The sequence below is a fragment of the Myotis lucifugus genome, unplaced genomic scaffold (genome assembly GCF_000147115.1).
Source record: "Myotis lucifugus unplaced genomic scaffold, Myoluc2.0 scaffold_5, whole genome shotgun sequence".
NCBI lineage: Eukaryota > Metazoa > Chordata > Mammalia > Chiroptera > Vespertilionidae > Myotis > Myotis lucifugus.
Window position 1 is genome coordinate 14,406,311 of NW_005871053.1, and position 25,985 is coordinate 14,432,295.

General features: G+C 39.0%; 1 protein-coding gene across 1 annotated transcript in view; it reads left to right on the plus strand.

The window, feature by feature from the left end:
* The first annotated feature begins 3,377 nt into the window (after positions 1 to 3,377).
* The window catches only part of LOC102416922 (sodium channel protein type 1 subunit alpha), a 124,984-nt gene continuing 102,376 nt past the window's right edge, over positions 3,378 to 25,985 (plus strand). The window contains exon 1 of the mRNA XM_023745338.1: positions 3,378 to 3,598. The gene's annotated coding sequence lies outside the window, so the exon portion shown is untranslated. The remainder of the gene's footprint in view (positions 3,599 to 25,985) is intronic.

Below are 25,985 nucleotides of genomic sequence, written 5' to 3' on the forward strand. Positions count from 1 at the left end.
ACATACTCCATGTGGCTTTTTCGTGCAATATAAACTGGTGCAATATTCAAATTTTTTGAATAGGTTATTTCAAGGTGATTGTGACTTGGTTCAGAAGTCAACTATCTTCCATGTAAAAAGTGAGTTGAATAGAAATTAAAAATGCCTTTTTCCCCCTGTAGAGTTAGAGAGCTTCTATTCCAATTAGGGCAGAACCCTCTACAAGTTCAAAGTGAAACGTTTGGTTTGAGGGGCCATCTTGTTCCAGGTCCTTTAAAAGATATCAGTATTATTCTTTGTTCCAATATGAAAAGCTGTTTTTGGCTTAGAGAAGCATTCTTGCAAACTAATTGCATATCTTACAAAGCCCTTCCATGGCTCAGAAGGAGGAACCACGTGCTTTTCAGTCTAGCTGATTGTAACAAGATAACAGGCAGAACTGAAAATGAAAAAAAAGTAAAAATTTCTTTTCTAAATTAGTGAGACACCATTTTACTTAGTAATTGCAGAAATTTAAAGGTTTGGAGATTTAATTCCATGTTCATTCATTCTTCCATAGTCAGAATCTTTTCAGAAAGAAACCACTTTAGACAACCTTATTTTGAAGGTGAATATGGGGTGAAATGGTACATGAGCTTATTTGCCCTTTTCATTCTGAGAAGTTTGTCTACATCTTCCTCCTTGCATCCATTGGACTACAGTGTATGTATAATCCCATTGTTACCCAAGTAATATTCTATTGCAAAAGTAGGATATTTTTTCCCCATAGAAGACCCAGATCTAAAATGAGAAGCCTTTTCCTTCTTTTGGAAGATAAGTGAGTTTAGACTAAATGATCACACTGAACGCTTTATGATTTTACCAGAACTACCTAAACTATACTAAGGGAGAATGAATATGGGGGAAGAAAACCTCTTTGCCTGAAAAAAAGAAGAACCCCAGTTTTATTAAGGGAGTGGCAATGGGTTCAGCTAAAAATACAATTATTCCAGATTCCCCTGCAGGAGTGATGGCATTTTTCACAGTTATGACCCATAAGAATTAAGTCAAAGTTTCCAGGGGATCTGGGAAAGCTCTTGGAGAAAGAGCTGATTCAGCTGGCACTTGCCTTTTACCTTTCACACTTCCTGTCCCCCTACCTGGAATGTAGACAGGATGCTGAAGATGAGGCAACCATTTTGAGACCACAAGGCAACAAATTAGACGATAAAAGCCACATAAGATGGCCAAGCGGAAGAAAAATGAGCTGCGGTCCCCGAGGACTGTGGGTTTGCCAGGACTGTAAAGTCCTACCTTAATGTCACTTGACCTTAATGTCACTTGACCTGACTTAATGTCACTTGAGAGAAACAAAACGTCTATTTGATTAACCTAGTGAAAGTTGGATTACCCTTATGAGCTGTCAAGCCTATACCAACCTAACACAATTAGATTGTAAGGAGAATGCTAATTTTTTTATAAGAACAGTTTCTTAACAAGGATTTCAAAAGCATTTATTTACTACGGTGATTATTAACCTGACATACTTATAAATTATTATTTTTTTACATTACTTAAAATGACTCCTCCAAGGAACTCTACTAAGCAAATAACATATGCAACCCCCATAAATGGATTATCATGAATGTGTTTCAGCCCTCCCTTTAATCATTCAGCAAATATTTATTGAGGACCCAGTAAGCACTGTTCTAGGGGCAGGGGTGCAAGGTTGAAAACAAATGCCTGACTATAAGGGGCTCAATTTACTTAAAAGTAATAAGACAAAGTATTTTTTTAAAAATCTCTATTTTCCAATTCCTTGCTTCCGATGTGTTGTTTATTTCATGAACATTATTCTACAAGAGGAAAAGCCTAGCACCACAAAATAAAAGGATCTTAACCACAAACGTGGTGTCCATCACTTAATGTTCAGAACACTTTCATCATTTGAAAATTTAATTCAACGTTGCACCAATACTTTCATTAGCTATGAGAAGTAATTGAATGAAATTTCTCATTCTATCCACAGCAGAACTTGTTTGCCCCAAAGCAGTCTACTGCTAAGAAGACTAGTGCTACTCCGCTTTGGTTTTTGCCATTTCTATTATTTTAAAAAATAAAAAATACCTTTACACCAGTATCCAAGGGCAAGCATTCACTGAAGTACATTAGGCAAAATACTGTGAAGATCGGGAAAACCACTTTACACTCACCTATTCCTCTGTGTCACCTTAAGCACACCATTTAACTTCGTTCTACCTCCGTTTCCTTAGGGGTGAAAACAGATCATTGTATTGTTCCATGGACCTAAAATTCTCTTATCTCCCTGCTCTATTCTCAGTGTGACGCATTAGTAGACAAGTTTCCCCACTAAGAGCAGCACATTAAGATTATTTTTAAATGATGCATGGCTTCTTCTCTATTTCTGTTGTCTCAGGAATTATGTCTTAGCCCACATCCCCACATCAAACCACAATTTTATATATAATTAAATAATATAATGCATCTTATATTAATAATACCATGCCACTATCCTCAGGATCAGCATATAGGACAGGTTTTATTATTTCTAGCTTTCAAGGACACATGTATTGCACACATTTGCGATAATTGAATAGAAATTAGATGGAAAGAGTATATTGTTTTTAATTTGCTATTTTAAAATATTCACTCTATACTTGGAAATGAGCCTAGCAAAGCTTATTTCAAAAGCACAGGAATGCTATTGCCCTGTTCTGAGAAACTGCTTTCAAACTCTAACAAAAGATTCATTATATGCAAAATCTGAATGCTGAAATTCAGATCTTCCTTTTCGGTATTGACAAAGGAAGTAATTAATTCACATATCTAACAGTTATCTGCAAACTACCACAGAGAGGTACCTGCTTTTCTTACTGCTTTCACAAAAATATTTCAAATTGAAATAGATTAAGCACCACCAGTTTAACCCACCCCATGCTGAATGTGATATATAAGATTTAAAGTGCCCTGACCTGGCTTGCAACAAGATGTTTAAGGAACCTGAACACTCCTTACAATCCTTTAATTATCATCCTGCAAACCAGCTCACACCTCCAACTATTACTCTCATTACATACATACATACTCCCCTTACTCACCACAATGAGTTAAAGGCAGACAAAAGCTCTCGGTGGCAGCCTTTGAGTCATTACTTTGCGATACCATTCCCTTCATCTTAGGTGTCATGGCACAGTACTCTGCAGACAGCTATTCATTCTGCTAGGTTTGCTGCAAACACTGAAAGAGGTGTCTTGCACTCGCTGGAAGATTTAGCTTTTATGCTTCTGGTCATTCTTCCCACAAAAAGAATGAGACCAGTTTCTGAGCCATTCTTAACTCTCCTTAGAAAACATTTCAAAAGAGAAAGACAAGAAAGACTTCATGATTTTCACGCAAACTCCCAGCCTGCCTGCCTGCCTGCTGCTGCCAACACTTCTAACTCTTGCTGGTGATGACATTCAGCGAGCTCCCCAGTCCCGATGCTTCTTATGTAAGGCTGTCTAGGTCAAGTGTAGGAGACTGCTGGCCTGTGAAAACTCATGGAACTGTTACCTTCTGATTAACACTTCAGGGGCTATGGAAGCTGGAGGAAGCTGAGCTTGTACTACATCTTTTGGGGGTAAATATTTTTGCATGATTCAGTGGTTTATATGCTATAGTCTTGGCAGATGCCTGTCAGCCATGCTGAGAGGTGCAGGGAGAAATTACTAAGAGATTCCAGATCTGTTAGCATGCTTGAATAAGCACAGTAAATGTGTTAGCAATCCTAGCTTTAAGTGTTTAAGGAGTAAATGAATCATAAATTAGGGTTTGTTTATCAAGCATCATCTCTAACCATCAGGGAATGAATGTTGATTTGACTGTTTAAACTCTGAATGCAATTCATTTGCTCGGAGGTACTGTAGAAGAGATGATTAGATGTAGCTATTAGTTTGAAGAGATTTGCTGCAGTTCTTGGCTACTGCATTGCTCTTGTCTGATCGCAAATTTGCTTCCCTTGTAAATGAGCTAGATGTTTTCCTGTATGTGTTTTCTGTTGTGATAACATGATAATGGAGCCTGCAGAACCTGGCAGTTTTGTGACTTCCACAAATAATAAATCCTGCCTACTTAGTACCAAGGTGAATACTGCAGTAAGAGCGCCATTCAATCCTAGCACTGAATGATGTTGGGTTAACTGCCTTGATTCAAACTGTGCTGTGTTTAGGGGACTTGGAGGTATGATCTCAGGTTTGACATGAACAGTTAGTTACTCACTCTCTGAATCAAAGTAGAAACGTATAGCGTTGATTCTGTTTTAGACTCTCACACCGTGTCCTGGTGTGGGAATTCATTAGAATAGCAGGCTCTTAGTGAATGCTGCAGAAAAGCCTGGAGAAGTAGCAGGGTGAGATTGCAGCAGCAGTGTGATATGGGCAAGGAATTTTAATAAGATTTAACCAGAGATGATGGTATAGCAGATGGCACCAAATTTAGAACGTAGCTGGATATTTAAACAACGGAAGACAAACGCAGCGCATTTGAGAGGGTTTGGCTTCCTGTGCGCCCTTGGCCAGTGAAGTTCAGTCCCTTGAACAGGATGCCATGAGGTAGTAAAGTGCAGGCTGTGTAAACTGTCTTCATGATTGAAGAGCTAAGTGGGAAGTTGAATATTCAGTCACTGGGTGTCTCTCAATGGGGGCACTGTCCCAAGGCAGGTAATAGAGCACCTTCACTAGGTAAACAGGTAGTTTTAAGTCTCTGGAATTTCTTGCATTCATTTTACTAACTTAAAGAAATGAAAATGGGTGTTACTAAAATAAATTTCTTATGGGCTACTTTTCATTCTATTAATCATGATAGAGGGTCAGATATTCTTCCCTGTGAAGTCTGTCCTGCACGTCATATAATGAGCAACATCCCTGGCCTCTACTCACAAGGTGACAATAGCAACCCCTGGTTGTGACAATTAAAAATATTTCCAGACATTAACACATGTCTCCTGAGGGAAAAATTGTCCTTCTCAACAGTAGCACATTGATTACTTATGATGGGAATATACTGCTTAACATTTTATGCTATATTTAATTGATTAAGCATGTACATTTTCCCCAAATAATTTGAAGAGACAGTTATAGTTCCTCAGGGACAGATTTTATATCACTGATGTCAATAGGCATTTTCCCCATAGACTTAGCTTGGCATAAGCGCCTCACCAGACCAGGTTTTATTCAGCTTGGCATACAGAATATTCCTCATAACTGTAATATTAAAAATGATGCATTCATACTTAGTTGTACTCACAATCTTTGAGTTTACTTATCTTCAAGGAAACACTATCAGTACTCAACTGGTCTATAAATGATTTTCATTTTATACTTTTTATTTGCCCATTGTCTAAATGGGATTCTTCTTTTTAGGCAATGAAGCCTAAAACGTTCTCTTAATGTCTTCATTTTTAAAGTAAAGGATTTGAGTTAAAGGAGGTATAAAGTTAGTTTTGCTTCTGCTATCTGTAGTTTCTCTAAGGGAATTAGCTTTATTGATTAATCTTTGCTAACATGAGATTACATCATAAAGTGATATTATATTTTTAGAACCTACAATATTAGGCTAACATTTATGGAGTACCTGTCCTAGGCCAGTCAGTGGTCCTCAACATATCACCTCCCAACTAAAAGCATCAACATCATCTGGGAACTTTTTAAGAATGCAGATTCTCATGGCTCACGCAAAACTTACTGAGTCAGAACCTCTGGGGTTGGGGTAGGGGTAGGGGTATTTGATTTTTAACAAGCCCCCCAAGTTACTGTGAAGCATGCTAAAGTGTAAGAACCACTAGCTGGGCAGTACTTTGGTTAAATATCATGAAAAATAGGTTTTACTACATGCAATCAAATGTACATTACATGATAAAATTCTCTATTTTTCTGGTTGCCCAGATTTCCTAATGTAAGCAGTTCTGTGTTTTAAAGTTTTATGCAATTTTGTATTTAGTACATCTTAAGCCTAAATTTGTCCATAAGAAGCTTTATTTCCGACAGTTCCATTTTTTAGCTTTTAGAAGTTACATAGTGTGATGGGAAAAACACTAAAGGATCTATCTCTTCTATTTGCTCACTGTGTGACGGGGCATGTGTCACTGACCCTCTCTGATGTTCAATTTCTCATTTATATAAAGAAAGGTTGACCTAAGCCAGGGTTTCACAACTTGGCACCATTGACATTTTGGGTCAGATATTCTTTCCTGTGGAGTCTGTTCTGCATGTCATATAATGAGGAGCATCCCTGGCCCCTACTCACAAGGTGACAATAGCAACCCCTGGTTGTGACAATTAAAAATATTTCCAGACATTAACACATGTCTCCTGAGGGAAAATTTGTCCTTCCCATCCCCTCACATCTTCCCTCCCCCAGCCCCATGTTCAAGAACCACTGGCCTAGGTTAACTCTACTATGTAAAGTTATATTATACTAAATAATACAACTGTATTATTTCTCCCTTTATTTTTTTTTAAATATATTTTATTGATTTTTTTACAGAGAGGAAGGGAGAGGGATAGAGAGTTAGAAACATCCACGAGAGAGAAACATTGATCAGCTGCCTCCTGCACACTCCCTACTGGGGATGTGCCCGCAACCAAGGTACATGCCCTTGACCGGAATCGAACATGGGGCCCTTCAGTCCACAGGCCAATGCTCTATCCACTGAGCCAAACCAGTTAGGGCTTATTTCTCCTTTTAGAAGCAGACAGGTTAAAAATTACAAATAAGTAAGTGTATGTCTTACTGGTATAACATAGGTATAAGCTGGGGCCTCTGCCCCCTGATGGCATAATTTGCTCAAATACCTACCAATTTCACAGTTGGTAAGTCCAAACGTCATCTGCAACTTCCAAGGGACTTAGTCTTACATTATCTTCTGTGTCCTGGAATCCTGGTTCCATGTAAAAAAAGTGACCCAGATTCCAACTGTCACTAGTTTCCACCAGAAAAGTATGTAATTATCTATACCAATCATCTTTGGGTTTTAATGGATTTCACTAAGGATTTGGGTTTTCTCCCCATTCCCTCTCCCATCACCTTGCCCCTCCCTGCAAGATGTTCTGAGAGCTACAAATTCTTCTTCTCCAGGATACACAGTAGTCCAGCTTTTCACAGCTGTTATAGCTAGATGTAACTGCCCAAATCCATCAGAGTTCAGAAGATCAAGGGCCTTTGGTTTAGGGCTATTTCCCCTTCACAGAAGGCAGTTGGGGTCTTATTATATCATCATAAAGTCATACAACTGAGACTGATATTGAGTTTAAGTTTATTTTCATGTGTTTAGAAGTCATACTGAATGATAGCTCCTGGCCCTTAAAATCACATATTTCATGCTAGTCATAGAATTTTAAATTATATCATCCCATGAATTGTTACCTCAAACAATTCAGCAACTTAGTCCTGACTTTTTCTAAAGCTGATATGTATGATAGGAATAGATATGTCCACATGAACACATGCATACACACACTTCACAAGTTAGAAATTCTTTTTAATTCACTGTGCTGCTAATTCAAATTAAGTGTTTTTCCAAGATATCTGTGAATTAGGGACTTAATCTATAATGTACATATAAAAATGTACCAGATATATATTTTAATTAATCAAATAGCTTATATGTAATGATTATATCTGTATTTCTAAATAATTTATACAAGAGTCATTCTGAGACCCACAACATCCTCATATGAAAGGTCCCATTACTGTTATCATTTTACAGATAAGAAAAAACCCTTAAGATCTCCAGATGCCAAATCTACTTCTCTTTTCACTCTTCTACAAGGCAAGACTCAATAGTGTATGCAGTTTGAACACTTTGGTGAGTACACTTTCTGTTTTTTGATAAATACCTATTTAAGAATTGTCATGCTTCAAAATCATTCAGATACATAAGGGCTGATATGTGTTACCAAGTCTTTGTTTTAGTTGCTAAGATTAATATATTTCCCCTGACTTATCCTACATTGATTTGTATAATATACTTAACTAGAGGCCTGGTGCATGAAATTCGTGCAAGGGACTCGGCCCCCGCCACCACCACTGCCTCTGCCTGGGCGCGGTGGCTGGGGGCCTCTGTCTTGGCCCCCAGCCACCGCGGCTTCATCCGGAAGGTCGTCTGGTCTAATTACCATATTATGCTTTTATTATTATAGATTGTTCTTTCTACATGTTATTAATGTATATAGAATGACTTCAACATATCACTTATTATACTAGTAATCACATGTATTATGTCACTTAATGTCTCAAAAATAACCACAAGGATGGGAAAATTCCCCCTCCTAAAGGATGAGATTAAATTTAATTTAATATAAACTTGAGTTTTAGCAGAGTTGCTGCACTGACCCAGTCACCAGCTCAGTCCTCATGAGACAACAGAGCCATAGCAACAGACCTTCTTTTTTCACTGCTGCACCCCAGTTCATGGCACAATGTTGGGCAGATACTGAGTCTCAGTAAATGTTTACTGAATGAATGTTGCATAATTGTCATTGCTATCTAGTTCCATTATATTTTGGACTTTACATAACATTATTCACTAAGTCATTTAAATACCAACTTACAAATGAGATCTAAAAGGAACAATCAAATTCTAAAATAAATAAATGGATTCATTTATGGCTGCCATATATATGACTCTCAATCATTCATGCTACTTTTATTTAACTTGAGAAAAAAATTGTTTGAGTTTGATATAGAGAGTTTCTCAGATTTACATCCTAAAAAATTATTTTCAACATCAAGTATAAATTCTTCCTTTAAAGTACTAGTTTTCCTAAACCAGATCATACTGCCACTAGCAACTTAGTTTAATCTTAAAGTAAATACCTGAGAACTTGAAAGATCTGTTAATCCATCTTAGAATATTAACTCGGAAAATTTTATTAATAATAGGAGTTAAATTAAACACATATTCAATGAGTGAAATCCAAATTAACTGATTGTATATGCTAATTCCATTTGTCTGAAGCTGTCACTCAACTCAGTAGTAGAGTCTTCCATTCAGAGTGGAAGTTGTCAACCTACTTCCCATCCCTGTAGAGTTAGGGATGTGAGCTTGTTGTCAAACAGTGCCCTTCCTTTCCACTGGTCAGCTCCGGGACCACAGACAATTTATTTAGCCTCTCTGAAAATCTCAGTTTCTTCAGCTGCCAAGCAAGAACCAGACTATCTCCCTGTCAGAATTTAAAAGAGATAATGTATCTAAGTGGTTTACTATAGTGCTTTTCACAATATTAAAAGTATTAAGAAAATAACAGTTTATAGTAATATTTGGCATCACATACTCCCAAACATACCAGGCTGTCATAGGGAGTCCTCCTAGTCTTTTCTGAGCAACTAGGACATTGATATCAAAATCAGGATTTGGGACTCAAAAGATGCTAGATTCAAGGATTGAGGTTCAGAGAACTGACGAGCCAGGAAGTAGTGATTAGGCAGGGCAAGGCTAACCCATGACGGGTGAATACCTGGATTCCCTCACCCTATCCCTAAAGATACTTTTCAAAATGCAATACCCTAAGATAGCTAGTCAGCCAGATGTCCACCTTTTTTCTAAAATGTCAGCCCCTATTCTTAAAAAATCAGATTATCAGGATAAATAATCCTTTGAGATATTTGAAAAGCCTAGGAAATGTAGATTTTTTTTCTACAGTTATTAGGAGGACAAACAAGTATTACTGAAAAAAAGAAAATTTTAATTACAGATTTTATTTATTTTGAAAAAAAAAATAATTTGGACCTAAAGATAAAACCAAACAAATTTCTACCAAGCTAATGTGAATTTTTTGACAACAGAGCCTGAATTAAATAATTCCTCAGAATTTTTTTTCTAATCTTAATAGTCTGTGTAAATAAGTTTAAATCTGGAATATGATCATACAAATAACAACCAAATCCAAGATGATCCTAATAGGCCCATTTAGTTTATGCATTGATAATTAATTATAATGACTCTTGATATTGACATTTTATCATTATCCTACAGTGCATCGTTGGTTACATATGTCTCATGATCTAGACCAGTGATGGCAAACCTATGACACCTCTGACACACGAACTCATTTTTTTGGTTGATTTTTCTTTGTTAAATGGCATTTAAATATATAAAATAAATATCAAAAATATAAATCTTTGTTTTAGTATGGTTGCAAATATCAAAAAATTTCTATATGTGACACGGCACCAGAGTTAAGTTAGGGTTTTCAAAATGCTGACACGCCGAGCTCAAAAGGTTCGCCATCACTGATCTAGACTTTATTTGATAAATATGCTCATTTGTGAAAAATCATTGTTTCTTTTTTTTATGTTTTATTGATTTTTTTTTTTACAGAGAGGAAGGGAGAGTGATAGAGAGTTAGAAACATCAATGAGAGAGAAACATCGATCAGCTGCCTCCTGCACACCCCCTACTGGGAATGTGCCCGCAACCAAAGTACATGCCCTTGACCGGAATCGAACCTGGGACCCCTTCAGTCCGCAGGTCAACGCTCTATCCACTGAGCCAAACCGGTTAGAGCAGGGGTGGGCAAACTTTTTGACTCGAGGACCACAATGGGTTCTTAAACTGGACCGGAGGGCCGGAACAAAAGCATGGATGGAGTGTTTGTGTGAACTAATATAAATTCAAAGTAAACATCATTACATAAAAGGGTACGGTCTTTTTTTTTTTTAATTTTATTCATTTCAAACGGGCTGGATCCGGCCCGCGGGCCGTAGTTTGCCCACGGCTGGGTTAGGGCCATTGCTTCTTTTTTAAATGACATTATAGTTCTCTGACAAAGTGGCATTATACTTATTTTTATGTCCAGAAGAGTGAAGCAGTGAAATAGGATACCTAAAAGACTTGTCAATATTCTGTTAGGATTGTCTCATTTGGGGATACAAGAAAAATAGAACAGGTGTCAATCTTCCCTATGAAATTTCCTAAAAGATACTGTTACCACCTAATATTGGGGGAAGGGGAAGTGTCAGTAATAGTAAGAGAGTGTTGGTTTCAATTGTACAGTTTCTAGTGAATCCATTATAGAAATTTTTGTGTTAGCACAGTCGGATATCAGAAAGAAATGTTTTGGTCTATAGATTTACTAAACATTTCCCCCTGACATAAACCACCCCTCCCACATGCACATCCACCTTGTCTAAGCAGGGTTTTAGGAACAAATAAACCAATTATAAGGATACTGCTAGTACTAGTCAGTGCCCTGACAAGAATAGATGGCTCCCTCAAACTGGTGGAAAGAAAAAAACAAAATACTTGGTTTTAGCTTCTAGCACCATAGTCTCCTGGTTTCCTTGTGAACACAGTCCCACCTTTCCGTAGCAGGTGTGCCAGGCCCTGTGTGATCTGGCCAACTGCCCACCTATCCAAACTGTAGCCACTTCCACAGATCCAACCTCACATCTGTCTGTAAACAGGATTCCTCTTCTTAGAATGCACTTTCCCTCTCTCCTCCACACATCTTAGTAAACTCCTATGGGAAACTCCTAGGTAAAGTCAGAACTTTTTTATTTCCCAGTTAACAAAGAAAAAAATGTGATAATTCTTACTGATAGCTGTCAACCTATGAATGGTTGTCAACACCAATAGGAATCCCCAATTTGGAGTGCAGTGAAGAAGAAAACTTTATTCATTATAAAGCAGTTCAATGATAACACAGCAGAGCTCTGAGGCAGTGCTGAGGTCAGGCCCCTCTCTGGCTAGACAGCTCTGTTCTGCTCCTCTTGGTCTGCTTTGCCCCACACTGCTTTGCTCCAGGGAGACAGCTTCAGTGTTTCAGCTCAGCCAGGGAGTTGCAGTCTTCAGTCTTTGGTGGAAAGGGAAGTATATTCTCAGAACCAGAGGGAAGCTGGCTGATAGAGACAGAAGTCTCCACTCCTGGTCCCTGATTGGTTCATCCTCATGTAAATGAGGACTCCAAATCCTCACAGTTTGATTGGTCCAAAAGGCACTGTCCTGATTGGACAGAGTGGAGTCACTCTGGTAGGTTGATGGTATAGCTACACTGCTCCAATTGGATGGGGTAAGCTTCAGTCCTATTGGCTGAAATAGGATTCCAGGGACTCCTTTATAAGGGCTGGCTCAGCTGGCAGACATACAGCACAAGGAGGCAATCTAGTGCAGAGGCACACAGTTCAGTGCATGCTTCTCTCTGGAGTGCAGTTCGTGTGAGAAGCCCCTGTATAGAAATGGATGCTAGGCTCTGGCTACTATTACTATTACTATTATTATTATTTAAATTTGAGCCCAGTTAGCCACCAGGAGCCCTTCTTATTAAGTATCTTCTTTCTCAGGATCCACATGGCAAAGGTTTAGGAAACAGGTATCTTAATGCTATTGCTGCTGGAGTACAAATGGTATCAAAATTTTGGAGGGAAGTTTAATATATCTACCAAAGTTAAAGACACTTACCCTTCCACTCAGTAGAGCCATTTCTTGAAAATGAAGCCTACAGAAAAACTTGTACAAGTGGGGAAAGAGCTTATAAAGTGATGTTTTATACCAGCACAACACAAAAAGCAAACAACACAAAAAGCAAAAACAAACTAAAAAACCCCTTTAAAAAAGTGTTTATCATTTGAGGACTGATGAAATAAATTAATTTTTTGAAAGTAAAGTACTAAGTAATAGCAAGGTAAGAGATTCAAGATAAATTATGTGCATTAAACTACTTTGTCAATTCTGGAAAACAAAACAAAACATATATTTCAGATGGTTGGATAGCTACAAGAAATTTCAGAAAAGTTGCAACAAAGTTGTTACCAGTGACTGCCTTTGCAGAATGGGCCTGGGGAAGAGAAAAACTGAAAAGTTAAGATCCTTAAAGGACAATTGACATTCAAATGTTAGGTGAAGGGTAGGTTAGGAGTTTTCTCAGTGGAAGAAGGGAAGTGCCTGACTCAGACTTCCAAGCACACCTTCCAAAGGTGGACGGAAGTGTTAGGGAATGGTGAGGACAGTGGCTGATTTGCACGTTCTGGGTGCAGAGAGACGTGGGTAGTCTTAAGGATCTGAGGCGGCTATGACGGTCATTGCCAACATTAGTACTTTTCAGACTTTAATGTGCACAGGTATCACCTTGTGATCTTGTGAAAATACAAATCCTGCTTTAGCAGGAAAGAGTGGAACCCAAGATTCTGCATTCCCAAGAGATGCCCATGCTGGGAGTCCACGGCCATACTTTGAGAAGCAAGTCTTTAAATTTAGAAAGTCTGGTATTTTTGTGTGTCTTTCGTCTTCACAAATATCAAGCCGAGCCAGAAAGCACTTTACTTTTTGTGTTCTGAAAATGAGCTGAGAAAAAGCAGCTCATTGAGGATGATGCTTGCAACATGAAGCTTTGCCAGAGCAGCCTTGTTGTGAAATGTTCATGATCAGCAATTCTGCTTGTAGAGCCTCCCCGTTTGTAACAAATGTGAACTCTGGAAACTAAAGCAGTGCCAGACCGAGGCAAGCTTCTCCCCTCCACTCCTCCTGTGGAGTTTATTTGTTGACTTGGTGTTGACATAGTTACATTCTGTGGAAGATAGAAGAATCCAAAACAAATGAAAAGGAAGAACTGCCACCGGCCACCCTCCCAGCCCGCCACAGACCGCAGCACCCCCAGCATGTCTGGCAGAAATCAGGCTGTAGATGTCCTGCACACCTACCAGCTATCTTGGTTTGGCCACGTGGAGAAATGCCTTTCCTCCATTGCGTCCTGAGTGAGTGTAATGCGATGTAATCCAGGCGCTGGGGAGCAGCTCTGTCATCTCCCACTTGATTGCCTCTATACTTGGATCCCAGAGACTTACCACAATGAGTTTCATAATGTGATATTGCAGAGGTTTATATAAAACAAGACAGTGGGAATTTGTGGTAAGATCAGGTTCTCTGGAGACAGATTCTCGGTTTCAAAACCACACTTAATCATCTCCTTACTGTGTGACCTTGGCCAAGTGACTAAACCATTCTGAGTCTCAGTTTCCTTATCTATCAAACGGTGATAATGATTTCAGAATCCATTTCATGAGATTGCTGCGAGGTTTCCGCGTTTATCAATTATTATTTCTCTTAAATCATCATTAGAAATTATTTGAAAATAGTGATGTTAATATATCAATATATTTATTTCTGAGTACCTACTGTATAGTAGGCACTATGTTGAGTTAAGGTATTAATCTCATAAAGATGTTGTTTATCTCTGCAAAATACTTTACACTCATGTGTTTGCTTTTTAAAGCCAAAAAAGGGAGTGCTTTTAGAGATAAAATGGGGCACAGTTCCTCTCCCCACTTCTCACCAGCCCTTCGCTGGTAGAACTTGCAATTATCCGCCCTGTGGTTTTAAAGGAATAGAAGTGTTAAGAAGGACAGTGTGAATGAAGGGACTACACACAGAGAAGGTTTAAGGGCACTAAAACAAGATGAGGAGGTAACAACCGTCATGCAAACTTGGGAGGACAAATATGCACATGGGAGGAACAGAGTTCAGAGCCCCTTGCGAGTGTGGCCATGGAAGAGGGGCCACCCCAGCAGAAGCTGCTGAGTGCACGTTCCGGGAGGGGAGTGGTGGGAGTGAAATGCCAGGTAGAAGTGGGAGCAGGGGATGGAAAGACCCTTAGCCCCCAGAGGGCACTTTCCGTAGATAGACCTACTCGAGGAGCCTGGTGTCTTCTTGCTTCTTTAGAGTTTTGCCCAAGGCAGGCACTGGTAGAAAACTGGAGGATCCTCCCATCACACCCCGCCTTCTAGCTAAGGAAGAGGCTGCATTCTCCTATGGGTCACCTCCTGCCAGGCCTGCCAAAGCTCCAGTGCTACTGGAACCTGGTGCCATTGCTCCCTCCTCTCACCTGTTAAGACCAAGGGGTGGCCTTGGCTCTTTTCATGGCTGGTCCCCGGATGCTTCATCAACCATCTTCACCTAGTTTGTAAATAGTTTCTCCGTTAAATTATTTTCGCTTCATTTGACCCCTTTTGGTTAAATGTGTATCATCTATTTCCTGACTGAAGCCGAGTGCAATTTTAAAGCATTTGATGTTTCATGGAAGGTAGCTCTGTTGTGAGTCCCTAGAGAGGAGACTGGGCAGATGAGAACGTGAGTAAAGGTACTGCTGTCTTGGGAAGCAGAGGGGAGAGGAACAGGAAAGCAGAAAACGGGAGTTAGGACATTAACACAGCTTAGAAGCAACAACCACGTGAAGAAGGGGAAATAATTAAGTAATTTCTGCGTTTCACCATTGCTGGAGTCATGTAAGTTTCCCCATTGTGTATTTGCTTACTCGCAGAAAAAGTGAGGGAAGCAGAAATATAAATGGTCATACCGCATGTGTGTGAATTTAAGAGGTGCAGACGCAGAAAGAGCCCTCTCCTGTCACCCAGCCTGCTCTTCCCCACAGGGAGCAGGAATACAGGTTACTTTAACGTCATGATAACAACCAGAATGTAAAGACTTTCAAAGGGACCAAGTGGGGCATGGAAACAAATATATCAGTCTCTGAGCTTCCTCATGTATCAAGTGCCATGGAAAATATTAAGACAAAGTGGTTTTGGCCTGTCAACATCCTCTGATGAGTAGAGGAATCTGTTTGTTTTCATCTGACTGCAGACCACCAGATATAGGAGACTGCCCACAGGCCGGGGAGTGCGGCTGCCCAGCACCTCTCCTACCCTCAAACCCCCAGTGATCCCAGTTGTGCGTAAGAAGACATTCTAGTGCTCTACTATCCAATATGAATAGGGACAATCCCAGAAGCAGCAACTCAGTTCATGGGCAAAGTTTCCAAGGCATTCTGGCAGGACTGGGCTAAATGTAATTATCATCTGGCTCTCCTTGAGGACTTCTCCCCATTTATTTGTTAATCTGTTCTAAAGAATTGGAAGCCCTGAAGGGGGCCCTGAATGACCTCTGTCCATTATTTGGCCCGCAGTGGAATTCTTGCTTTTCCCAAGGGGAGAGAGAAGAAGACATATAATCATATGTGATTTGTGTAAATTTGTGAATAGATTTCTGAATATTGAAACTGCTTAAGGATGTGTAAGCGGTATTGCTCTCTGGGAGAAACACGGCAGCACCTAACTCTAATGACATGTGCACCCATTACGGAGAGCTTTGCTATGCTCTTGGTGAAGTCAATGGCTTTCTGTGAAAAGAAAAAGATGCTGGAAAGAATCCTTTAAGGCAGGAGTGGGGAACCTTTTTTTCTGCCAAGGGCCATTTGGATATTTTGACATTATTCAAGGGCCATACAAAATTATCAACTTAAAAAATAGCCTGCTATATTTGGTCAAACATTTAATTAACACACTCCTAATGCCTTGGCAGGGCCAGACCAAATGATTTCGTTGGCCTGACGTTCCCCATCCCTGCTCTAAGGGAACGGGAACTACATGTTTGCTTATGCTAAATTATAGCAAAGTTCACTTTTATTCTGTAAAGAGCTGTCTTCATAAATATCAGTTATTTACTTCATTATAAAGACAGTCCTCTTCATTAAAAAAAATCTAATTAGACCTCCTCAATATGTAGACAAAGTGATGTAGTTGATTTAAAGATATATTAAAATAGCAAACTGGCATTTAGGTTCTAATCAGTGATCAACCCAACACTAGCTTTAACTGACTCTTCTTTGCAAAGTGGGGAAATTGCTACATTAATTAGATCATGCAAAAACCCAAGCATAATATTTAATTGACTTAAGAGGATGGGGAAAATCGAAAGTAAGCACAGAATAGAACCCAGCACAGTAACTCAGTTTTGTATGATTGTTCATGCATTTTTAACAAATGACATTTATCTTTCTTTCCTCTCTTTATCCTTCTGTGGCAGTTCCTCTGGACACAATGCTTTATATATTATGACATATTTGATCTTGTCTCAAGAGTTTTATGGAGCTTTTATATATTTAAAGAAAAGGATAAAACTCAACCATGTGAGACAAATTTTATTTCCATATATGAAAGATAACTGCCATATAAATATGGTTTCTGAATCTAAAGAAACAGAAAATAAATTTTTAGATTACATTTTGCCTTTTCAAAGAAATTTGAGAACTTTATGGCCATTTGCTTCCTGGATATTTCCTGGGACTGTCTTTGGGCCTGCATTCCTGAAATCTGCCAGGGTTACATTCTGAGTAGCTGGTGCTCATTCCCTTGAGCTTGAACCCTTTGTGGTTAATTAATATTTAAGATCAGTACATGGAGCTAGACCGAAGGATGGTCATTTTCTTTAACCTTTGCTAAAACTAATGTTGGTTAGTCCATCACCTTCTTAAACAGTAACTGCAATCAGATCCTCCATAGCATCCATCTCTCTGTCAAAACATGAGTGAAAATCAATTGTGGCATTTCTAGAAATATTCCACTCACTTCCATTTTGCTCCTTATGTGCTGATGCACCTACTCAATATTAATTTCCTTCATGTGGAAAAAAAATTGAATGGGCTTTTGTGGCATAAAACTAGCTGTGTGACCTTGGACAAGTCACATCGCTGCTCTTGACATCATTCCTCAGATCCAAAATAAGAATCCTTGTCTGGAGGATCTCTGTGAACTTTGGAGCTCCACAGTTCCTCAGTGGTTATCATCTCTCTAAAGCAGTAGTAAACATTTTTTTGGTCAGTTGCCATTGTGTTTTATAAGGTTTAAAAAGGTTATTTTATCCTACATATAAAGTTTTGTTAGATTTTATTCTGGAATTTTGATTTTTCGAGTCAGCAGATGTCATCAGTTCAGAAAATACCTTAATTCAACCACAGACACTGGCATGTTTGAGAAATAAAATACATAAGACGTTGTTCTTGCTCTCAAAGAGATTGGGGGTGGAGGCAGGTGGTGGAGAGGTACACAGATAAGGGGTAGAGGGGATATAGCCAGAAAAGAGAAGGTCGCTAAGCAGAGGAAATGAAGGAAGCAAGCTGTCGAAGGCGTGATACTCCTGACTAATTTCGGGAAAGGCAGAGAGTTTGTTGTTATGAAAAATGCCATCGATGGCATCCTCAGTAGATACTGATAGTGGACTCTTACACCTGAGCTGAAGAAAAAATAGATAAATAATCCAAGCTCTCAAATAAGAAAGAATTTAAAACAAAAAATTCATACAGAACACTAAAGTGATTTTTTAAGTGGAGATATAATTAACATAACATTGGATTAAGTTTTAGGTGTATAACACAATGACCTGATATATGTACATACTGAGAAATTATAATGTGATTATTTAAATATGTTACTTGGTTGTAAAATTGAAGATGAATAATACTTATAAACTTATAAAAAGTAGTTTGGTAATTTAATGCCCATTTTGAACCAGTACTGCAATGCTGACCTCATTGGATGTTTTACATTCTTATATTTAATTCCTCTTTGAGAAATCAGGTTTGTATCTTACTGTGTCTTGTCCATAAAACTGATTTATTTGGTTTAGGATGACCCTATTTCCTTCTCCAACACCAATGGAAAAGGAAATTGCTATGAATCTTCCAACAAGGAGACATTGCATCCTTAGAAAAGTTTGCCTATGGATTTATAATGAAATTATGGCTCTCATTGCTTTGGATGGAATGGCAGGGACAGCATGGGGAGACTGAATGCCCTGATGTCCATCATGATCCACAGCCTCCCTCCCACTTTAAAACACAGCATTGTGGTGAGGTCAGAAAAACCTTTCCTTTTCTTCTGCTCTATGACTAGAGAAAGACCTGGGAGTCATTTTAATGACTTTTTGAAATTTTTTTTGTAAAACCTTAAATATTTCTCTGTGTGCCCACAACATACTGATTCTACAGACATGAGAAACATTTTAAAATAAAACCAGTAAGAACAACAATTCCAGTTATTTAGACTCAATACATTGTAGGTGGTCTTAAAAATGGCAGTCTGTGAGTGAAAAAAAATCACAGCCCTATAATAGATTTGATTCAGTGCATTCAAGGGGGAGGGACATGAAATATTTTGATATCATGCTTGCTAAAATAGCTGATTTGCGTGCTTAGGGGAGGATATATGGACTTTACCACGGTTTCAAATGTCTACCTTCTAATACTGGTGTTCTGAAACTAATAGGCCAATTTTGTGCTATTAAGAAATTGTAACTTTAGCCTGGCTGGCATCGCTCAGTGGTTGAGCTTCAAATGAACCAGGAGGTCAGGGTTCGATTCCTGGTCAGGGCATATGCTTAGGTTGTGGGCTCGATCCCCACTGTGGGGCATGCAGGAGGCAGCTGATCAATGATTCTCTCTCATCATCGATGTTTCTATCTCTTTCTCCCTCTCTCTTCCTCTCTAAAATCAATAAACATGTATTTTTTAAAAAGAAACTGTAACTTCAAACTTGCTAGAAAACTAGTTGGCTGTAGTCCTAAAAGAGGGTTCTTAATTGCAGTTTCTGCATTTATTTATTTAGTAACAGGTAAATTCACTTCTGGCTCATTTTCAAAAAGACAAATTAACATGGAAAGTAAAGATATGAGTTTATTATTTTCTGCTAGGAAATGGTTTTTATTTCTAAAATAGTGGCTGCTAAAGGCCCCGTGTTAGTAAATGCTTGGGGGAGAGCAAGACATTGGCATTAAGTCTTTGCAGAATGCTGCATTATATGAAAAAGTACTGGGGAAGTCACATCTACAAAAGCAAAATTCTCAGTGGTAAATTATGTTTACTGTGGGATCACATCAGTTCTGTGCTTTAGCTGAGTTCCATCTTCCGATCACAAAGGGGCAAAGTGAGGATTTGAAGTGAGGTGATGATACAGTGGCCCTATGGATTTAGAGTCATAAGGTCTGGGTTCAAATTCTGGCGCTGGCATTTGCTATCCATGATGAAATCACTCACCACTCTATCAGAAGACCTGCCACCACCCACAGCCCCTGTGGCATCTCCATTAAATCCTCTGGGTCCCAAGGTCAACTCTGGGTACCAACATCCCCATCCCTCTCCTTCAGGGAGGAGTTAGCGTCATGTCATTGGTGAGCCAAATTCCCAAACAAATTACTGAAGGATCTGTAAACATTTTCTGCCTTAAAACTCAAATGTAATTTATAATTCTGAGCAAAAAAAAATAAAAAATTCAAAACATAATGATTTGACCATTACTCTGGGAAATGTTTGGCCAAAGATCAGGTATGACCCCCACCTCCCTCCATCTGCCTTCTGGGCCCCAAATTAGTTAACTCATTTTATAAGGCAAGTGGGTAAAATATTCAGAACCTCAAGAGATGGAAATCAGACAGAATGTTTTGATAACACATTCCTTTATTTTCTATACAACGAAATATTAAATAATATTCTGATATTAATCACACAGATACTTCAGCCTTCTGACATCGAGCTTTCTTTCAAAGTTCTAATTGCAACAGGTGATTCTCCTGGCTTAGAACTGAGAGACAAAAGTAACTGGTGCAGCTTTTTCCATTTGAGACACCTCTCTTCCTCTTTAATGGCCAAGACTCACAGATGGTGATTACGTGCCACTGCCGTATTCCCTGACTCTTTTGGACATCGAATAGTGAACTGCTGCCACTGGCCCCCAACAGAGCTGTACCAAAGTAACGATCCAATTCACATGATGGGAGAACTATTTGAGGACTAAAGGACATCTTATGCTTTCATCCTCTTTGCCTTGTTAGACATTCTCACAGGAAAGGTACAGCCCAAGCCTCTTAGCCAGTTTAGCAAGTCCATGCAGACACAGGTTAAAGTATTGTATAGACATGTATATTCTTTCCACCTTCTGAGATTACAGAGAATCTCTTGGATTGGCTAACATTCGGATGGGAGGGAAGGCGGAAGTTACCATTTCATTCTTTGAAACTAGAAACAGAACAGTGAGAAAGAGAAAATTATATCTCAATAAATCAACTTGATTCACAAAGATTAAAAAAATGCACAGATGGTTCCACAGGGAGTTATCATTTTGGAGGTGAATAGGATATACATAAAACTCTTGGCACAAGGTCAAAAGAAACAAGTGCAATAGTGTTGTAGGGTAGCACATATAAAGTTTCATTTAAATTTATCTTTTGCCATATTTTATGAATAAGTGATTTAAGTGTATATTACACTAATTTAATAAAAATCTCATATTTTGTTTTTATGCCCAGCCTTATATGAGGAATATTTAAAGTTACCAATGTTGTTAAATTGCTTCAACTCTGACAAATGAAATGTCCTCTGTATAGAATGGAGAGCTATTCATTCATTAAACAGTCTCATTGTGCAATGGGTAGATGTTGGCCTTTTTTTTCAGTCTGTTTATTCTCTTATGTCTAATGCTTTCAACTTGACAAATAACCATATTTCACAAAATAAAATGTGAAGTTGTTCTGTAATTAAAGAAAAAAAAATTCTACCTATGGAGAAAAAAAAAGAAAGACATTTGAGAAAAGAAAGAATATGTGGCCTAAAAACATTGGTAGAATTTTTCCATATACAGACAGGGGGAAGGTCTTTCAGGAAAAGTCAAGGTTGTGAGCAAAGATACAGAAGTGAAAGGGGGTGGGGGTGTTTAAGCAGCGTGGCTTTCCATTTGTCTAAAGTGTCAGAGTAAACTCAGCTAATGGAGAGTTGTTGATCCAGGTTGTTCACTGATGTAACCTCAGGAAGAGTGACTGGCATACAGCAGGAGCTTGAGGACGTGAATAAATGACGTGCCAGAATATGAGCAGCATTTATAGCTTTCAAGAGCGCGGGCCATTGGATTCCTGCAGTGAGTGAACTGGTTAGGACTCCACGGAGTAACAGAAAATAAGTTCAACTGAGCAAAAGTGGAGTTTACGTATATCTATCACGGAATCCCAAATCAGGGAAGTATCTGGATCTTGGGAAGGACTGAAGCCAGAAACAGGAGGTCAGTCTGGCCCTTTTTGCCACTACTTCTTCCATCCCTGCAAGATTCCTTTGTCTCAGCTCCCTGGCCCACCTGGTCCTGAGTCTGCATGGGGAGCGAAAGCTGGACCCTGCAGCTGCTAGGATCAGCTGGTCAGATTCCCTCCCCTGCTCTGGTTCTCTGTAACTTGGAGCACAAGCTCATATCTGGAGATTAAAAGAGGCAAAGCTATAGAGAGCACTGTTATGAGCAGACACTCAAAAACTTACGCCCTATGATAAGCAATTAGAAGGTGTTAAAGCATGTGGCCAGGGTGTTCTTATTTTTATGCCTATATATCTAAACCATAAGGACTATTCATATGGAATATGTTAGCCTAAGATTTTATTTATTTTTTTAAATTAAATCTTTATTGTTTAGATTATTACAGTTGTTCCTCTTTTTATCTCCCCATAGTTCCCCTCCACCCAGTTCCCACCCCACACTCTGCCCTTACAACCCCCCCCCCCCACTGTCCTCATCCATAGGTGCACGATTATTGTCCAGTCTCTTCCGGCACCCCCACACCACTTACCCCTGAGAATTGTCAGTCCACTCCCGTTCTATGTCCCTGATTCTATTATATTCCCCAGTTTATTCTGTTCCTCAGATTATTTATTTACTTGATTTTTAGATTCACTTGTTGATAGATGTGTACTTGTTGTTCATAATTTGTATCTTTACCTTTTTCTTCTTCTTCCTCTTCTTAAAGGATACCTTTCAGCATTTCATATAATACTGTTTTGGTGGTGATGAACTCCTTTAGCTTTTTCTTATCTGTGAAGCTCTTTATCTGACCTTCAATTCTGAATGATAGCTTTGCTGGGTAAAGTAATCTTGGTTGTAGGTTCTTGCTATTCATCACTTTGAATATTTCTTGCCACTCTCTTCTGGCCTGCATAGTTTCTGTTGAGAAATCAGCTGACAGTCATATGGGTACTCCCTTGTAGGTAACTGACTGTTTTTCTCTTGCTGCTTTTAAGATTCTCTCTTTGTCTTTTGCTCTTGGCATTTTAATTATGATGTGTCTTGGTGTGGTCCTCTTTGGATTCCTTTTGTTTGGGGTTCTCTGCACTTCCTGGACTTGTAAGTCTATTTCTTTCACCAGGTAGGGGAAGTTTTCTGTCATTATTTCTTCAAATAGGCTTTCAATATCTTGCCCTCTCTCTTCTTCTGGCCCCCCCATAATTCGAATGTTGGTAGGCTTGAAGTTGTCCCAGAGGCTCCTTACACTATCTTCATATTTTTGGATTCTTTTTTCTTTTTGTTTTTCTGGTTGGGTGTTTTTTGCTTCTTCGTATTTCAAATCTTTGACTTGATTCTTGCGATCCTCTAGTCTGCTGTTGGAACTCTGTATAATATTCTCTATTTCAGTCAGTGTATGCTTAATTTCTAGTTGGTCCTTTTTCATATCCTCCAGGGTCTCACTAGATTTCTTGAGGGTCTCACTAGATTTATCAGCGGTTTATAGAAAATTCTTGAAAAACCTTATAAGTGTGGTTTTGAACTTTATATCCTGTAGTTTGCTCTCCTCCATTTCTGTCATTTGTGACCTGTTTCTTTGTCTCCGCATTTTGGCTGCTTCCCTGTGTTGATAGAGTGGCTTTCTGTGCTAGGTGTCCTATAGAGCCCAGTGGCTCAGCTTCCCCAATTACCTGAGGTGGACACTCTTGGTGCACCCCTTTGTGGGCTGTGTGCACAGTCTTGTTGTAGTTAAGCCTTGATTGTTGTTGGTATCCCTGGGAGGAATTGACCTCCAGGCCAATTGGCTGTGAGAATCAGCTGTGTCTACAGTGGGAGAACTTCTTTGCTGGAGACACCCTTCTGGGGCAAGACTTGCTTCAGTGGGGCTTTGGTGCTCACTGAGTCTGCTCCCTGAGTGTGTCCCTTATGGATCTGAGGAGTTGTAATCTGGATGGTCCCACTCTGACCACTGGGTACACTGGCTCTTGGATCTCTAAGGAGGTGCTAATTTAGCCTCTGCCTGAGGCTACTCAGCAGGAGCTATGGAGAGATCTGCAGATTCCTCTTCTTTGTTTGGTATTTGGAGGTGCCCAGATGAGGCCCAGCTGTGAAGCAATGCAAGCTGCCTTGGGGCCTTGGGCCTTCTTTTGAATGTTCTGGGTCTCTCTGACCCAGCCGCAGTTAGGTAATTTTAGATTGCAAACTTTCATATGCAAAAGCCACTGCGCACAGCTTGGGTGGGGCGGGGTCTCAGGGAATTAACAGGGCGGAGCAAACAGCTATGGCTGGTCCTCAGTCCTGCCCAAGAGGTCCCGGGTCTCAGTGTCCTGGTAATCACTGCAAGCACCTCTGAGGGAAAGCCGCCCTCGAGTTCAGCCCAATGCCAGACAGTCCAGTTTCTCCCCATATGAGTCTGGGCCCCCAGAGACTCGCCCGGAACTGAAGTTCAGAGCTGTTGGGAGCTTGTGTCTCCCTCCCGAGACAACCACATTCTCAGTTGCCAGACCTTTCCGCGCGCACCTCCGTACCTCTGCACTTTACTTCACACCTCCCCTGAGTCTCAGTGTTTAGCCTAAGATTTTAAAAAATACCTGTTAGTTAACATATTTTCCACTTCTTTATTTCTACATCTTGGTAATTATTTACCAAATATTGGTCACCTGACTCTCCAGCTCCTTTCAGCATTGTCCTGACTCTACCAAAGACTGAGCAACACCACTTCCAGACACTGACTAACTTTATTTAATGTATTCATGCCACCTTGATTACCCTTTGGAGGATTTTTAAGCTGGGACAGGAAATGATTACTCAATTTCTTTGTTTTTAGAGATGAGAAGATGGGTCCATGAGTAACTTATAATTAAGGGCTAGTAAATGTTTTGCAAACATAGAAATGAAAATTACATTCTTGTGATTCTAGAAGAAAGAAAGAAAGGTGGACTTTTAGTATGTTCTAAAGAACAATGGATTTGGGGCCCAAGAGCCTTAGTGTTATTGCTTTGCTAGTTATAGGTGCGGCCTTGAGCCTTACTTAATAAGGTTCAGAAAGCCTCAGAACTCTCAAATGTACCAAGAAAATAACTATAATGATATTAATAGTAACTATTGTACCGTCCTTTAGTAAAAAATAAAATGTTGAAGGTGATGTCATTTAATAAATGGTAAAGCACATGCCATGATAGTTATCAACAACAAGTATGTTAGGTGGTAAACAACCAGGATGAAATATTTTGTACAAATGACTGCAAATGACTATCTACACTTAGTTAATTGTGAGCTTATACACCACCAAATGTTAAAGGCTGTTTCTGCTTTAAAGGACAGTAGATAACATAGGAAGCTCTAAAATCAGTTTCTGGAGTTATGAATAGTTTCACAGAGGTTCTCCAATGTCAGGAAAACCTGATGTATATGGCTTTCATAATTCTATCAAGAGGTGATTCTTAATTGGATTCAAAATTTGCTTACTAAAATATGGTCATGTAACTAAGCTTTAGGTTATGTCCACAAGATGGGGAAACATATTGTGGTAAAAGAAAAGAAAATCATAGACATTTAGAGTGGAAAGATAATCTTGTTTAACCTCTCATTACAGCTAAAGATGAGGAAAATGTAAGTTTTCATAGACGAGTTCAGTGACTTGCTCAAATGTACATGGTCATTAGTGTGGAGCCTGAAGTAAAACTCATATCTTCTCACTCTGAGCTGTTCACTATAACATAAAACCTATTATTTAAACACGTTATTAAAAATGAGTAAAATTTTAAGTAGATCCCCAATGGAAAACTGCAGATCTGTAATAAGGACCACCCAATTTTCTTCAGGTGGAATAAAACCACAAAGTTTTATTCACAAATTTTATAATTTGTAAAGAATATAATGATTCATAATGGGAATAAAATAATTCTTTTAAACAAAAATAAAATGCAAAAAACAAAAAGGTACTTGCTATATTTGAAGATAGCTATATTTAGTTTTAAACTTGTTCATCTTTGAGTCATTAGGTATTTGGTATGATAGAACTATTAGAAATCAAGGAGAAACAAGAGCGAGAAATAATGAGAGAAGCAAAAGGGAAAAAAAGAAGCTGAGAGAAAAGAGGTTGAGAAAGAACATGTAAATCCGGCTAATGAGAACATATTTAACGTTGGACCACTAGATGGCGATATAATGTA